The sequence below is a fragment of the Gadus macrocephalus genome, chromosome 6 (assembly GCF_031168955.1).
Source record: "Gadus macrocephalus chromosome 6, ASM3116895v1".
NCBI classification, from domain to species: domain Eukaryota; kingdom Metazoa; phylum Chordata; class Actinopteri; order Gadiformes; family Gadidae; genus Gadus; species Gadus macrocephalus.
The window spans coordinates 7460310-7471860 of NC_082387.1; the positions used below are offsets into that span (position 1 = coordinate 7460310).

An 11551-nucleotide genomic window follows, 5' to 3' on the forward strand; every position below is an offset into this window, starting at 1 on the left:
GAACCTTTGTGGGGAGACGGCACAGAGCTCGGGGCTGGGGAGCAGAGCCAAGCGGGGCGTAGCTGATCTTGTTTCCTGTGTCGATACTCCGGCAAAATGACCTGGCAGCATTCTGAGCCAATCAGGAATAGCGATAGGGCGTCAAGCGTGGAGCTGAACTGGAAGCGGAACTCTTTTGCACCCTTGTCTTCGCTCTTAATCGACCACAGACCGGCCATCGCGGTCATTCAAATTGATCAGCTGAAAAAGTACGTTAGATATGACAGGCCTGTGGTGGGGAAGTGGTTATTGATTAACATGGGTTACTGTTTGCACGTCTGCATTCTAAACTGGAGCATTAGTGTTAAACGGTCCTACACCAGCCACGTTGCTAAACCCGGGGATTGGCTATGAGTTTAGATCTCAGGGCACATTCAAATATCATTGAACATTGAATTACATCTGACTCTTAAATGTCCTATTTAATGTAAACGTGTCTCTTGCATTACCTTACCATGGAAACTATTACCATAAAGAGCTACTATTACCATAAATATCCCAACCATCACTTCCTCCCAGCTGCACTCTCAGTCATGACTGCAGAGTAACAACATTGGAGGATTATTATTATAGCAATCGGTGAAACGAAAACTCAGACGGCTGCCAGTCCAGAGGATGGGAATACTGCAGGAACAGACCCTCTCCCCCTTTGTTTCTCCCCGTCTCTGTCTCTCTCTTTGTCACGCTCTCTCTGTCTCACGCTCTCCTCTCTCTCTCTCTCTCTCTCTCTCTCTCTCTCTCTCTCTCTCTCTCTCTCTCTCTCTCTCTCTCTCTCTCTCTCTCTCTCTCTCTCTCTCTCTCTCTCTCTCTCCCTCTCTCTCTCTCTCTCTGCCTGACCCTCCCCATCCTCTCCAAGTGATGACACACCCTCACTCACAGATTCAACTTCACGGCCGTCCCATGGGGGAAACACAGAAGGAAGGAGACGCAGTATGGGGGAGAGGGGAGGGAGAGGAGAGAGAGGGGGGAGATAGGAGGAAGATCGGGAGAGAGAAGGCGGAGGGGAGAGAGAGGAGGGAGAGAGAGAGGGGAGGGAGAGGGCGAGAGAGAGGAGGGAGAGAAGGAGGGTGAGGGGATGAGAGAGGAGGGAGAGTCGGCGAGGGAGAGGGAGAGAGAGAAGGGAGAGGGGGAGAGAGGTTTCAGGCCTTGGATGGCTGATTGATGGCTCGGAACATTAAGGTAGTCGTACGAAAACGTTAATACTCCGGCCGTCTGCCTCTCGAACCTCGAAGGACACACAAACACACGTACACACACACACACACACACACACACACACACACACACACAAACACAACAGTCAGGTTTGTGGAGGATTTGGCTAGCTCTGCGTGGCGTTGAGCAGTTGAGTTGCTCTGCTTAGCTTCACGACATCTATATGATATATATGTGGGCTGTTATACTGTGCCTGATATCTCCCAGCAGACACTGCGGTCAAGACCAACGATTTACTTTTCTTCAAGTCCAAATTATACTGAATGATAGCAAACCTTACCTTGGCTAACCTGCTTCCCCATCCAAGTCTCCCTCGACTGTAGAATTTCTTTTTTTCTGCTTCATTTCCTGAAAGTACCATGTTTAAGATTATGATATTTCTTGTAATTACTGCCCTCTTAGGTCGGGAAGTGAACTGCAGCCTGCTAGAGTTTGTGCTGTCAGAGAGCTAGAGTGCTAGCTCTGTAGGTTGTCAAGATAACATTGATAAACTGATGTAAGTTAACATGAATGAACTCTGTACAAATTAAAAAAAGATGAAAGAATATACTTTTTTGGAAATATCTGTGCTTGGATGTTAAAGGTCCCATGACATGCTATTTTATGTATTCTTTAATATAGGTATTAGTGGGCAACTAACACAGTATTCAAAGACGTTCCCGAAATTCAGCCGTGGTGCAGAGTTACAGCCACTACGAGCCAGTCGCACATTGAGCTTCCCCCAAATGCGCTGTTTTGGTGTCTGTAGCTATAATGCAAATGAGGAGGAGCGAGGCGGGTCAAGGAGGAGGGTGGGGGTGTGGGCGGCCCTGAGCAGCTTGCAGCCACGGTACCATGCGCTCTGTTTACAGTGGATGTATCGCAATGGCGAGGCGCACAGCCTTTAGCCGTGTTCTGTAAATATTTTAGAACACACTGGAGTCCTGGAGCTCTCTAAATATTATCATATAGCCTACATAGATATCTATATCATATAATATATATTATCACGGCCATAGCTGTGTGAGCCGATATTATGAATCTCAAACGACCGCGTTGGGTTCTCCGACGTTCCTGGTTCTTCAACGTTCTCATCAATGTGAAGTAGACTGAACCGCGACAAGGAGGAGAAAGGGATCGTTGTCGGGCAGCGCTTAGGCACCTCCGCCTCTGGCGGTGGTCCCTCAGCGGGTCTCAAGCGGGAGACATCCGCCGCCAACAATCCCTTTCTCCTCCATGTCGTGGTTCATGTTCTTGAGGGAGTCAAAGCCAAAGTTCCTTTCCCCCAATTCCTTCTCAACCATGGCTCAGATAACCCCCACAACAGTCTCGCTGTGGAAATACAAGACACGTCAAAGAACCGACAAGAAACACTTGCGTTACAGTGTGTGTATTCACACACACACACACACACACACACACACACACACACACACACACACACACACACACACACACACACACACACACACACACACACACACACACACACACACACACGTGGCGCTCGCACGGTCGAGTCTCATTGGCGGGCCAACGTCTCTGGGCGGGCCAGGCAGAGTAAGGGGAGGAGCTGAGATTCTTGGTGACGTCATGAATACAGACATTCCAAATCAGCGCGCTTGAGCTTCCGTTTTTTCAAAGGCGAGCAGAACAGCTAGTGCTCGTTTTACACCAAACGCAAGTTTTAGCCATTGGGGGACCATAGGCAGGCTAGGGGAACGCATATTTATGTTAGAAAACCTCATAAAGTGAGATTTTCATGTCATGGGACCTTTAATTCCTTCACTTTCCCAGCAAAACCGGCATGGTTCCAATATAATATATTACGCCAACAGGCTATTTTACTCAATGGGGGCCGTCGGAGAAGTTCCCATTTTTTAAGGGAAATTATAACCTGTTAATATTTTGGAAAATGATGCGAGGTTAAAGCTGTTTAAGGCAATTATTGCATGTATTGCATGAGAAAATGTAACAAGTCGTCCACCAAAGTATGACGTAAATTGTAGTGACCTCATGGGACTAACGGAAATTCCAATGGCATTGAATAATTGCCTAAAAATATCAAATCCCAACTGCTTATTTTGCTATTAACATCTCCATTATATCACTTCCCTAGCAAACATTTGATATCAATATATTTTGGCTTCAACAATTCTGTCAAATGTTGAACTTAGATTTAAAAAACAACATTAAACATTAAAGCAGTTCAGCTGATGAACCGGGACTTTTGGACTGTATCGTGTCTGACAGAGGCCCCTGGCCCCCGGTTCCCCGGGCCCTCGGGCCCCGCCGTCCGGACTGGGGAGGAGTGGTCACATGGCAGACTCCCGTTGAAGCGCCGGGTTGTCGGTTCCCCGCCGGTCGTAGCCCGTTAATCCGGTAAACCACGGTATGTTGGCGCCCTGCTGGCGTTTAGTCATGGTCACGTGTGTGTCCGCGGCGCTCCGAGACCCCGCCTGCCTGATGACGTGTTCTAATGTCTTTGATTAGTTGGGAGACGAATGAAGAACCAAGAGTAAGAGGTCTTGAAGCCTTCAGAGATGCTGGGATCAGTACGTCAGAACGACTGAATTAAGATTGGGGAAAATGTCCAAGGCCATGCACATACGCATACGCTTACACACATGCACACACACACACACGCACGCACATATGCACACACAAACAAACGCACACACATACACACACACATACACATATGCACACAGACGTAGATGTGCACACCGACATACACACAAACACACACATATGCATGCAAACATACACTCGCACACATACATACACACACACACACACACACACACACACACACACACACACACACACACACACACACACACACACACACACACACACACACACACACACATATAAGTTAACCATCATCCTGTCACATTTCATTTGCTGGCAGAAATTCACCAGTATGATAAATGCTTTGCTTGTTTCCCTTGCAGTTAAAGCCCCATTGGATATTATGGGTCCGTGTTCTCGCCATCTAAATCACTCTGACGGGGAGTGTAGAAATGAGTCAAATGCTTTTCACACTCTTTTACAAAATTGTATTTACTTTAGGGTGTGGCAATGAGAGACACAATTAGAGAGAGGAATCGAGTGAGAGAAAGCCTAGCTGAGTTTAAACCAGTGTGTCATAGAACACTGGTTTTACTGTCTTTACTGTGCCATCACCGATTTCAACGCAATTCAATTTCAATACAATCATTGAAAAACGGTTGACTCACGGTTCATAGATGAATAGATAAATATAAATAAATCAGAATAAATACTCATGTTTTGTTCCTTGCAATTTCGTTACTCCAAATGGAAAACATGAGTAAAATGAAAATCAAAAAATGAAAATCAGACAGGAGGACTAGTTCTGATCTTAGTTGTGATTCAGCAAATCAATCTGAGTTTCATGAATGTAAACTTAAGTAGGTAAGACTCTCTCTCTCTCTCTCTCTCTCTCTCTCTCTCTCTCTCTCTCTCTCTCTCTCTCTCTCTCTCTCTCTCTCTCTCTCTCTCTCTCTCTCTCTCTCTCTCTCTCTCTCTCTCTCTCTATATATATATATATACTTAATATATATTATATAATATTTAATATATAACATTTAATGTCCAGCTTCGGCAGAGCTTGGTGTCACCGGACAGGGTTTGCAGACAGGGTAATATTACATGAGAGTTATTAGTCCTGTTAGGCTTAGCCCTGCGGCTAAATACAATCCCATAATAAGGAGAGCTCCAGATTATTATAATAATAATATATTACACCGGCCACGGGGATAAAGTTTCCAAATGTCCTTAATTTTTTGCAATTTTCTCTCATCCCCCCGTTAACGATTCTCAGAAAGCCTTGACCGCGACGAGATCCAAAGGCCGGCTAATGTCTGAGAGGAATGCCGTGGACGGCCAGCCGACTATCCACATCTCTCAGGGTTCCCGGTCACTGAGCTCCCTGCCTGCGCTGAAACGACCTCTCGCAGTCCAGCCGGGAATCCAATTTGCTCCCATTTCCCGTAAGTGTCATCGGGTGGGTTGAGAAAAAAAAAACAGCAAAAGGGGGAAAGGCCGTTCTTCCAGAACTTACCAAATGAAACCAGAATAGTGGTATGATTAGAGTGCCCTCCTCAGATGTCTAATTTGGCCTTTCGCTCTTCAGTGTGGCCGAGCACAGAGAGGTAGATGAAAGGAAACGACGGGATATGAAATCAAAGGAGCAGCGAGGGGTGGAGCGGGGAGGGGAGGGGGAGGAATAGGACAGAGGAGGAGGAGTGGAGCGGGGAGGGGAGGACGAGGACGAGGACGAGGACAGAGCAGGAGGAGGAGGAGGAGTGGAGCGGGGAGGGGAGGACGAGGACGAGGACGAGGACAGAGGAGGAGGAGGAGGAGGAGTGGAGCGGGGAGGGGAGGACGAGGACGAGGACAGAGGAGGAGGAGGAGGAGGAGGAGGAGGAGGAGGAGTGAAAGGAGGAGTAGATTGGAACAGCTTGTGACCGCGGGAAGGCCATTTTTAATACAAGCCACTTAAAAAGAAATAGGGAAAGGCCAGGAAAAAAGTCCAAACAAAAGGGAGTTTTGGAGCTGGAGCAGGAGGAGGGCGAGGGCAGCCTGCGGAGGCAGAGTGCATTGTGGGTGCCGTGTGGCGCTGGCATGAAGGGTGCCAGGCTGGAGTCAGTGTTGTTGACGTTGTGTCTGTCTGGCCAAGTTGTTGTCGTGTGAATGCTTACAGAGATATGGGCGATTCAGAGCAGGAATCCCAAGGGCGAAATTATCAAATATGCGATAAAAAAGAACCTTAAATTGAATTTAATCAAATGAATGATTCTGTGTTTACAGTCAACTCTGGCCTCATGATTTATCATTGATGGATGATAAATCCAGCAGAGGCTCCGCTAGAACAGGCAATCGGTCTTCCAGGGGAAGCAGATGTCATGACTTCTGAGAATAACCTCTTTGGAAACCATCATGAAACAGACCACGCATTTTATCCTGTCTCTATTTCGGGCGATTTCCATCAGATTACACCATGAGCGGGGGAGGGGACAGGCTGCGGAGCGGTCGGCTGATTACTAAAACAGAAGAGAAAGGGAGAGCTGGAAACGGGAGTTATTGGATAAACGCAGGACAACCACAGCGCACACCGCTCCTCTTCTTCACTTTATTTAGGTCCCGTCTTTCAAAACACAAAGACAATGCTGTCTGATCGCACACGCACCCGAGGCCGAGTCAGTCAGGACCATAGAAAGCTTCCCTCCCTCCAGATGTGCATTGGCTCCCCGATAAAGAAGACACATGGAGCAAGATTTTGCCAGATGTTGGCTCTTTCTTGATCTGGTTGAATCATTTTTGAGGATCCAGGACACACACCCACACACACGCAAACGCAACGACACACAAACATACAAACACACATACATACAGACACACACCAACACACGGACACACACCCACACTCACACACACACACACACACACACGCACACACACACCCCATACACACACACACACACACACACACACAAACCCACATAATCAACATTATTATCATTTGATTGATTCAGTATTGACAGTTGCAAAGAATGTAGAAGCAATTAATAGAATGCAATATTGTGCAAATACACTCATGCACACACTCATGCACACACACACACACACACACACACACACACACACACACACACACACACACACACACACACACACACAGACACCCTCTCACATATACACACAGACACACAAACACACACACACGGTGGGGGTGACGTATTTATATTCTGCACCCTCATTAGCACCCTGTTATTCAGCGACAGCGACTCCCTGCCCTCTGATTGGGACGTCTGCCACAGAGAGCTTACCCTTATTGTTTAAGGAACTCCCTCGCAGCCTGACAAAACCCCTGCACCCAAACCACACACGCGTGGAAGATGAAAGGGCACCGGTGGCCATTTGAACCTGCACCCAATCCCAGCACAGTTCATTCATTATCCCGCTCACTGGGGCGCACTCCGCTGTAGGAACGCATGTGCATGTGAACCAGCGCGCCCGAACACCACCGCAATAATCAGCCATCTGAGCGTACGGGCACATGACCGAGCGGCCCGCTCACCAGAGCCCTCGCCGCAGCGCCTTTGAACCCCTGCTAGGGTTTAGAGTAGGGACCTCGGGTTTCAGCTCATAATATGGTCACTGGTTAGCCGCGAGCTAACCGCACGCCCCGCTCTGCAGAGCTCTGCCTTCAGAGGGCTAGGCCCAGCTGGCAGCTGGGACGGGGCCCGGCCCCGGGGAAAGCGTCTCTGTAGCCTGGGTCGCTGTGTCGTTGCAGGTTTCGTTCATAGACGGTAGGCGAGAGGTTCAGTCGGCTCTGAGGGGAAAGGGCAAAGGGGTTGGGGGCTGGGGTTGGGGGCTGGGGTTGGGGTGGGGTAGGGATGGGGTTGGAGTTGGGGGGAATGCCCTCTTTCAACAGCTTTTCAAGCCCTTGTGTTTTGTGTATACAACATGCAAATCAATTAGAGCGCACCCTTGTGTCGAATTGAGCCGTTTGTTATGGGTTGTGTTAGTTTGGCAGAGCCCACGTAATGCGAGTACGATTCCAGTGTTACCAGTTACACGGCCCTCTCGTTGGGCATAATATATTGAACCGATCCATTGGGTGAATGGAAAAGGAAGTGCATTTAGCCAAGATGAACTCGCCGTTCGAACACAGCACAGCCGAGGGGAGTGGAGTGGATTCTGCCTCAATGGCCGTGACTCCTCTTACTCAGGAAGAGTTAGACCACACCACATCATCCCACCGCAGCGTGAAATTGAGACACCATCGTGAAATAGGTGAATCATGCAATCGCTATGTGCTCTGTTCAGACACACACACACGTGCACACACACAAACACGCACACACGCACACATGCTCACATGCGCGCACACGCAAACACACACATGCATACACATACACACACACACGCAGACACACACACACACACACCCTTACACCCTTACACACACGCACACACACGCATACACCAAGGATATCCCGCCTGGTTGAAATCCCCTCATCCAGAAGATGGAAGCACTTTATCAACCACCGTCAATTTCGTGTCCCTGACTCATTGCACTTCGGTTCGGCGGTATTCGGTATTCCTCACACCCTGAAAGAACAACACCCCAACGAACAGGAAACAGGATGCTGTGGTGCGTTGGCTCGAGTTGAGCGTTACACATTTCATATTTGCCCAGACCCTTTCTGCTTTTTGAGTGGAGTCAGAGCTGGGCTGATGTGTTTTCGTGTCTCGGCTTGAGCAAGGCCATGAAAGCGAGGAGAAGGGAGGTTTCTCCAGCCACTGGCTACTGGCCACTGACCTCAGCACCATAACCCTGCCGGGGTCACGCCCAGTCTGGCTTCATGAAGAGGGGTGAGGATTAAGTCGTGTGAAACTAGAAATCTAAGACCGAGCTTGAGTCAAAACAAGACTGGTTACAGTCTGATATATCCCTACTGGATTTTCCAATTTCATGTCATGCTTTCCCTCATATTTTAACTGCATAGAGCCTCAAAGGCACACACATGCATACACTTTAAATTGCCAATATATGAAAACAAATAGATATTCACCAATACTCTTTGAGGTAAAGAAAAGCCTGTGGGCTTTTTTTTTTTTTATCCAAGACAGTTTTGTCAAAACCATGTCGGCGCTGCCATGGCGACAAGTGGAGAGCGTCTCTAGTGCGTCCTGTTGTGCGTTCTATTTGTTTGTCTACGTTTTAGTCCCGTGTCTAGTTGGCTGAAGTGATTGAATTGTACATCGTATGCCTACTTAGATTACTGGTTTGATCAAAGAGCTTCCAGCTTGCCGGAACTTTATAAAATTAAACTTTAAGATGAAGTGTCTACTACTGCTGCTGCTACTTTGGATAGCCAGATCACTCGCGGCTTTTGGGAGGCTCGGAATTGGAATTCTGCAGTAGCCTACTCCCGAGATGATCTGCTGCTACTACGGAATTTGGATTATTCAGCACCAAATCTGGGAAACTGCGGAGAACTGAGACGATATAGCCCCAACCACGATTGTCGGCGGGATACTTCGAGAAGGAAGCGGGGTAGGAGAGGAGGAGTAAGGCAGAGGCTGAAACGACTCACCGGCACATCGAAATGCCCACCGCTCCCCTCCATGTACTTGCCAATGTTCGCTCATTACGGAATAAGTTGGATGAACTGCATGCGAACATAGCTTGCCAATGGGCGTACAGTCAGGCGAACCTGATCTGTCTCACCGAGACCTGGTTGGATAATAACATCGCAGACTCGGAGCTCTCTATTGACGGATTCGGAACTCCGCTCAGACTGGACCGGGACACTGTGAGTAGCCTGAAAAGGCACGGGGGCGGGCTGTGTGTCTACGTAAATCAGGAATGGAGCAGAACTGCTGTTGTGAAGGACTCTTGCTGCACACCTGACTTAGGGCTGCTTGTCGTGTCATTTAGACCCAAATATTTACCTCGTGAGTTTAGTCAATTGTCCCTATTGCTTGTTTACATTCCTCCGTCAGGCAACGTCACACGCGCATCTGAGGCCATAGCTGCATGTGTCCACAAAATTGAATGCGCATCCCCCGACTCACCTGTTCTCATCCTCGGGGATTTTAATGCCTGTAGACTAAATAAAATACTTCCTACTTACCAACAATATGTTACATGCACTACCAGAGGCGATAAAACAATTGACCTCTGTTATGGTAATGTAAATGTGGCAGCACGAGCTATGGAGTGATGCCCCTTTTCTTAAGGCAGTATCGGTAGCATTAATTATTGCCAGACAACGCCACCCTGGGAATTTCACCCAGAGATTTATTTTAAGTGGGCTAGCACAAATGAAGGAAAGGCACTGAGGTCCGTTATGCAATGAGGCAGAGACGGCAGTTCGATCATACAAAAATACGTTTATTTATACAAAATGTCTGTTCTTAAAACTAGAGAATTACTCACTGAGGGAAATTGGGTGCCGAGATCCAATCAGTGCCGAGACCTACTGTGAACACCTGCATCCAAAGGAAAGGGGGTCCCAGGAACACCACACGTAAAACAAATGAAAAATAAACCAAATGCAAACACAATACAAAAGGGACACCGTGACCAGGACACCAGTCCACCACCGTAGGCTCAGCACCTGAATTGAGGGGGATCGCAGAGCAACCAGTTAGAAAACATAATGGAAACAAAATAATAATAAGAGAAATTAATTAAATAAACAAAATCTATAATAAGTAAACACAAGGAGAAATCAGCAAAAACTCTTACATAACATACACACTTTAGAATGTAACTAAACAAAAGAGATAGCGACACAACAGGAAAAGGAACAAACTATCGCTAGCCGAATGAACGGCAAAGCGATCGGGTCCGAGCTGGCCCTGGCAAGGCGGTAATAACGTGGAGGCAAAGCAGCAGTGGTTTTTATAGGTGGATTGGCCGCCGCTGCGCCGCTACTGTCGGCCACCCAATCGGGCAGTCCCGGCCAACGTGGCGTGGAGCAGGGAACGGGACGCTATCCAAAAGCGACAGTTCAGTAGGCGGCATCGGCTATGTATCGATGAGCAGCGCGCAGCCAGCAGCAACATCCAAGTGAGCCCTTTACAACACAATAACTAAAATTAGCACTGGAAAGGCAACGTATAAGAGAGATGCAGCCGTGACCGGCAGCTCACCTATCACTGCACAGAAGCGGAAATAGACGCACAGGAGCTACGTGACCCAGCCTCCGGCAAGCAAGAGCCTTTACAAAACAATAACAAAAATTAGTACTGGATGGGCAACATGCGAGAGAGATGCAGCCGTGACCGGCAGCTCACCTGTCACCGCACGGAAGCGGAAATGGACGCCCAGGCGCAACGTGACCCAGCCTACGGCAAGCAAGAGGCCGACAGGTGCTCTACGCCCGCCTTTATAGATAGTCTCCCACCGTGATTGGCTGGGACTGCCGCACAGCTGACAGTCACCATGACAACAAACCACATATTGCCACATAAAGAACGCATACAAGGCATTTAGAAAACCTCCTCTCAGTAGGCTACTGCGGACCATAACGTTGTCCATCTTATCCCCGCTTATCGCACAAAGCTTCAAAGGGAGGGTGTTATAAAGAAGCAGGTGAAAAAGTGGGATTCTGCTGCAATTTACACTCTTCAGGCCTGCTTCGAGTGCACTGAGTGGGAGGTGCTAACGCAGGGTAACAGCCTAGAGGAGGCTACTGATGTGGTAACTGACTACATAACTTTCTGTGAGGCAATGGTTGTCCATACTAAGACTGTTAAGGTTTTTTCTAACAAC

General features: G+C 48.2%; 1 long non-coding RNA gene across 1 annotated transcript; it reads right to left on the bottom strand.

The window, feature by feature from the left end:
* Window positions 1-10551: 10551 nt before the first annotated feature.
* Window positions 10552-11244, bottom strand: LOC132459351 (uncharacterized). The gene is made up of 3 exons (XR_009526212.1): window positions 11074-11244; window positions 10930-10997; window positions 10552-10853 (listed from the first exon to the last, which is right to left on the bottom strand). It is a non-coding gene; the product is annotated as an uncharacterized LOC132459351 (long non-coding RNA).
* Between the last annotated feature and the right edge of the window lie 307 nt (window positions 11245-11551).